The sequence below is a fragment of the Pararge aegeria genome, chromosome 4 (assembly GCF_905163445.1).
Source record: "Pararge aegeria chromosome 4, ilParAegt1.1, whole genome shotgun sequence".
NCBI classification, from domain to species: domain Eukaryota; kingdom Metazoa; phylum Arthropoda; class Insecta; order Lepidoptera; family Nymphalidae; genus Pararge; species Pararge aegeria.
Window position 1 is genome coordinate 1,190,153 of NC_053183.1, and position 6,113 is coordinate 1,196,265.

Here is a 6,113-nt window from a genome sequence, read left to right on the forward strand (position 1 = left end):
TGGAAAGACGGATTGATGGTAGTAGAGGACGCTGCTGTCCTTTCACCGTTATATTCTCTTAGTCACCTCGTACGACACCCGCTGGAAGAGGAGAGGTGTTGATGAACTGTATTCTAATCTGCAGTCACCACAGTATACAGTACACACAATATTTGTAATGTTTTGAACTCTATAACTACTTTTGAAGTTATAAATTTTTACGATTTTTACGCACACCGTCACAAAAGCATGTTACCCTGAAATTAGCTATAGTCAACATTTTAGTTTAAAAAAAAAGGTTTGACAGTGTACCCTTTCAATTGTCTGCGGGCTCACTCCGGTGATTTAATTGATTCATTGTACAACAATCTCAAATTTTAATGTTGAGTGAAACTTGGTTGTCTGATAATAAGATAACTAGGTAATGCGTTATATTAAAACTTTGAATGTTAATACATTATATACCTTTTTTGTTAGTGTCGTTTATTTTATAAACGTAGAATAAGGCGAAAGATAAAATTTTTGAAAAGATTTTTATCCAAAGAAGTATAACTTTTAGGCGTGTGCGTTATAAGTACACAGACGTTTTTCTATTTCTCTTTTTTTGCTGTACAATAAAAGTGTATTCTTTCATTCATTCAATATGCGAATATAGACAGAATCATTTGGTATCGCAAAAACTTGCTTTATTATCAGCTTCCTTGATAATATTTATGGAAGACATAATATGTTCGTATACTTATAAACTGCGCAAGATATTTGACTACTTATAAAGTACGACGTAGTTTACTAATAATGCCTAAATTTTACTCGAATTTTGATTATCGAATGATTGGCAAATACCTACTATGAACAGTGTATGAAACCATATAGCAAATATATAAGTGATCCAAATATGTTTCAAATAAGATCACTGCTTAGCTGCAATCACAACTGATAGTAAGAGCCTAAGGTGGAGCGATGCCTTTTCACTTATAAATAGTCAAAGTCAAAGTCAAAGTCAAATATTTCTTTATTCAAATAGGCACATAGAAGGCAATTTGATGCGTACATTACATGCATACATAGAAGTGAGTTGATGGCAATAACTAAATTCGTCAACTTTAAACTAAATTTACGAGGGTCCAAACGCGCCTTGGTCTAAGAAGCCCACAACAAACTTAGCCTTTGTTTTTTTGCTATTACCATCTCACATTTTCATTTAAAACTATTTAAGAAGCAACCTAGTAAGAGCAAGAATTCACATCCGAGCTAATTATTCGCTAACCTATTCCTTTGTACTGTTTCGCTAATTTTATATAACCTTACGTTTAATACAAACTTTGAACTTTTAATAGACATCTCCAAGATAAAATTAAAAAAAGCTCATATTTATTAGCCCTACCTAAGAACCGTAATCCGTATTCGAACATTCTAAGCACTGGGCCATCGAGGCAAAAACGCTAACTACTTGGTCGTGCAATAAAATGCACTGCAAGACAAGCTGTAAAGCTTTCTTTTTCACGTTGACTTTTATAGCACCTTTGTTTCACGCTCCCACAGAATTAAAGAAGAACAATAAAAATAATTCACGCAATGCACGAGCATTAACAAAAAATCTGCGCAATAGCACTGGACAAGGACGGCATAATTTTGCATTTAACATCAGTTTTTAATATTATATTTACAAACATAAGTACGTTCCACTAAATAGCCTAATCATCGATTTATGAATTTATTGCAATGCTTATTGCAAAATGTTTTTTTCTTTGGGTCAAGGTGAGAAGCTAGCCAACCCGTGTTGTATCTTTGTGGGTGCAAGCTCTATTTCTCTTTCTCTTGTGCGAGATGAGTCAGTGGAACTGGGCAGCAGTAGGACATTGAAAAGGTTGCTGATATAGGTAGGTTTTCTTTGGTTTCTTGATAGTAGAGAAGTATAAAAAGATCAGAAGAAGAAGAAAGGTCAGGTCTATGGTCGAGTTGAGTCAAGGTAAGTGTTAATAAAGTCACCGTATAACCTTATTAAAACTATTATGCAACATGTTGCAATCGACAACCTTTCTATTACGAAAACCTTGATAGGATCTTGTTGAGAAATTTCCTTATTTTCCCATTTTTAGTAGGCAGGGTAAAAAGAGTAAGCGATAAATGACTTGGTTCAGAAGAAAGTTTCTTTTCATCATTCATTGCCTAAATTCCTTTGAAAAATTAGTTTTCAAAATATTTGCATGCGTTTGTTTCTAGTAACCAAACAATGTCACTAATTATGGACTTGATGAAAAGCTCAGTGTTATAAAACGAAAGACAAAATGTAAGTAGTGTCTGCATCGTAATCGAATCAGAAATGGGAGGATCCGCAGAAGTATCTGAGTCACCCGTTTTGCTGAACTCGTTGCAAAGATAAAGATGTGATGGGATAAACTGACGCGGGCTCCCAAGACGGTAGAATGGCAACCGGAAGACACAGCGCTGGTAGTATCACTCTTTGGTAAATAAAATTACTAAAAATGTCTAACATTGAATAGTTGTCGTCTATACGGTTAAGAAAACTTAAACCTAAACCTAAAAAAATAATCCATTACATATTTCATAATCCCATATGTAAGTAAACAGCACATAAAATTGTATGCAGCCAAACTATTGAATAATAATAACAATAAATAAAATGCAATAGAGTTACTGCAAACAGTCTGACTTGACGTTCCAAAAGTGCTCATAAACTAGGCCTTCTAGAAATAAATGAATTTTGAATTTGACTTCAAAAATTTTACAAGTTAATTTTTTTTAGTCTATTTCAACCAAGGTTGAAAAATTCTTCTTCGGTGTATTTACTCATTTACCCGGAAGCTACAAGGAAGTCCCGAAAAGAACAAACTTTGTTTAAAAAGTTAGAAAGTTTTTTTACATAAAACAAGGAAGAAAATTTATAAAATGTAGGTACACGATAGGTACTCTATAGCGAACTTTCTCGAAGTTATGTGTTCAATATATTTTGCAACCGTTTATTTTCAAATACATTTTTTTTTATAGTTATAAGGTAATCTACATTTATCCAGCCCAAGTAGTGGGAGACTGAAAAATATCAACGCACAGTTTTTGTAAAAGTAGGATTTATGATGCACAATTTTTACGGTAGGTACCTACCTATGCTATCGTTATTAAAAGTTTAAACTGGCGAAAGGATTCAAATAATTTATTTACCCTATATGTGTTTTAGTTAATGGAAATATAAATTGCTTTATGTTTAAATACACTTATTACTTTTTAATTAACTTACACTATCAGGCTATGTTATAAAGTAGCAAGGATTTAAAAGTTAATAGATTTTTTCAAAAAACTTTAACTTTAAATTGCTTATATATTTTACCATCCCCGCGTTAGAGTCGGTTTTATAATTTTTATTTGTATTGTATAGTAAAGTATATATACTGCATATAATATATGTAGTTTAGTACTCTAACTAACTAACTTTGTATGTTAACCGCATAAAATACCTATATCAAAATATATATATCCGAAATTTACCTTGTAGTAAATTACCTTATTAATGATTATAGGTAAAACAATGAAGTGTTGTATACATACGTATTTAAGGAGGTGTATATCAACAATTATCACGACGCATATCACAGTTTCAGCATGTAAACATAACCTGTAACACCACACAGGAAATCCGCGACTCAATTCAGAAAAAATAACACTCACCACATCCAAAATGCAATCCAAATGTAAAAAAAAAAATCCGTCCACATAAACACAATAAAAAAAAGAACAATATAATAATCCGTTTAGTTTCTCCACAGCACTTTAGTCACTGTCATTCAACACTCGGCGAGCGAACGTGCAGACGTCCACCCAGCTCGGCGGTCCTCGAGTCACTGAACCGGCGGTGCGGCGCCCCGATGGCCGAGCCTGAACGAACTTCGGAACTTATCATACCATGAAATTAATGAATCGGGTCAACTGGGAGCTCATTCAGTGCCGTTTAGTGTCCTTGCACCTACGGCTGCTCGAAGGTCTTCACACTTCAGGGAGGCTTTGACCGACCGACTGTTACCAAACTTTGATGCGACCCCCACAATTCTTTCGTTTGACAACCTTTCAGTATTGAATAAAATATGCGTGCACTTGCACCTACAACTTTTCGAACATATTCTCATTTGAGGAAGGCTTTGACTGACCTACCTTCATTTACAAAACTTCGACGTGACACTCACAATTAAATAAATGAATAAATAAACTACGAAAATACACACATCGCCATCTAGCCCCAAAGTAAGCATAGCTTGTGTTATGGGTACTAAATATATAACTAATAACTGATGAATAATTATATGAATAATATACGTAAATACTTATAATATACTAGCTGTTGCCCGCGACTTCGTCTGCGTTTGATTTTGTTTTTAAAGTATTCAGAATCGCTAAGCCTTAAATGAGTATGGTAGTATATATAACATGTGACTGTCAATTAATTATAGACAAATAATTTGCAATAAAATAAAAGTGCGACTATAATTAAAGATCTAAGCTTTCCTATCTCTTAAGTTGAACCAGACTGCTCACGGTGTGCCAATTTAATTTAAAATCGCTTAAGTAGTTTAGGAGTCCATCGCGGACGCACAGCGTGACAGGAGATTTATATATATTAAGATAGATAAATACCCAGACACTGAAAAACATTCATGTTGATCACACAAACATTGTCCAGTTGTGGGAATCGAACCCACGGCCTTGGCTCAGAAAGCAAGGTCGCTGCCCACTGCGGCAATCGGCCGTCTAATTCTTTCCTTTACATAAAATATGTACTACACTCCATTTTTTCTGACTTGTTTTACATTTTTTTCATTACATTCATAGTGTAAGCATATGTTTAAAAAAAAAGATTTTATGTTTTGAAATACATATGTTAAAAAAATATAATATAATAAAGAAAAGTGCGACAAAATAAATAAAAAAACAAACAGTAAAAAGAGTTTTTCTTTATGTTAGTGTTTTTTTATTATTTTCTTAACAATATACAACTTACTTTAAAAAGTAACAAAAATATTGTTTACTTTATGAGGCAAGTAAAATTAAAAAATTTGGAAAATCCAAAAGTGCACGCCTCATAATCTCCTTTTTTCACAATAAAATGGTTTTTTTTTTTAACTGAAACTTTCAATGCTCATTACAATTTTTTTTTTCATATTAATTATTATTCATTTTTTGTAAACAAGACACGGGAATGTCATAATGATTGCACATTGAAAGTTACAATTAATACTAGCTAGAATAATTACATGGAAATTTAACGACAGTGAATTGAACGCTCATATTAACTAAGAAATTATGTCGTGTGTTACTTTAGATAATTTAAAAAAAAAAAATTCCGTTACGATCAGTTTTTCGACCAATTTTGATGCCACATACACCCGTCCATACACGGACGTCCAGAAAAGATTATGTTTAATGTTATTATTTATTATGTTAAACAAAAAAATTGTTATTGAAATGTTGTTATGTGCCTGACAAATTATTTGACTTGATATTAGTGATCTCAAATTAACCTGTAAGTGCAATATAAATAACAAAAAATCTATTTCAGTTTCGAGAAAACTGCTTTTTTTGAAATGTCGAGAGTAGAGCACAACCTCAACGCTTCGCTTATGAGGCGTGCAAAAGTTACTTTACTTATGAAGTTATTGGATAAGATATACAGTTAAAACGTAACGTTAAGGAATAAAAACATATATTTTTTCTAAGATCGCATTCTTAAGTTTTTAATTGGAAATTACTTCAAATCGACTTTTTCTTAGGCCGAGGGGTTTGCGCATGCTAGTTTCAACCAGTCTTATTTTAATATTATCATCATAAAAAGATGGTAGTATATATTATCGATGACGGCGAATATTAAAATCGACTGTATTTACATGTAAGGTTTGTCAGTAAGGGATTAACGGATGACTGTGAAAGCACGAAAAGCGTCATAGTATACAGACGTAGTAAAACAATAATTCACACACGTTCATACGCACACACATACACGTGGAAAAGCGAATTTTAGTTATTACAATTATTTAGGGTTGTCAACTTTTTTCTGATTACTTTTATATAATCATCATATCAACCCATTACTACAACCCATGGCCCACTCCAGGGTAAAGGTCTCCTCC

The 6,113-nt window shown here is 32.8% G+C and overlaps 1 protein-coding gene across 2 annotated transcripts in view; it reads right to left on the bottom strand.

Annotated features, from left to right (window-relative positions):
- The window catches only part of LOC120623330 (ecdysone-induced protein 74EF), a 284,125-nt gene extending 280,307 nt beyond the window's left edge, over nucleotides 1-3,818 (bottom strand). The window contains exon 1 of one of the 2 annotated variants that reach the window (XM_039889294.1): nucleotides 3,664-3,818. The gene's annotated coding sequence lies outside the window, so the exon portion shown is untranslated. Of the gene's footprint in view, nucleotides 1-3,543 lie in introns of both variants that reach the window. The other variant, XM_039889295.1, reaches the window with a different exon arrangement.
- Between the last annotated feature and the right edge of the window lie 2,295 nt (nucleotides 3,819-6,113).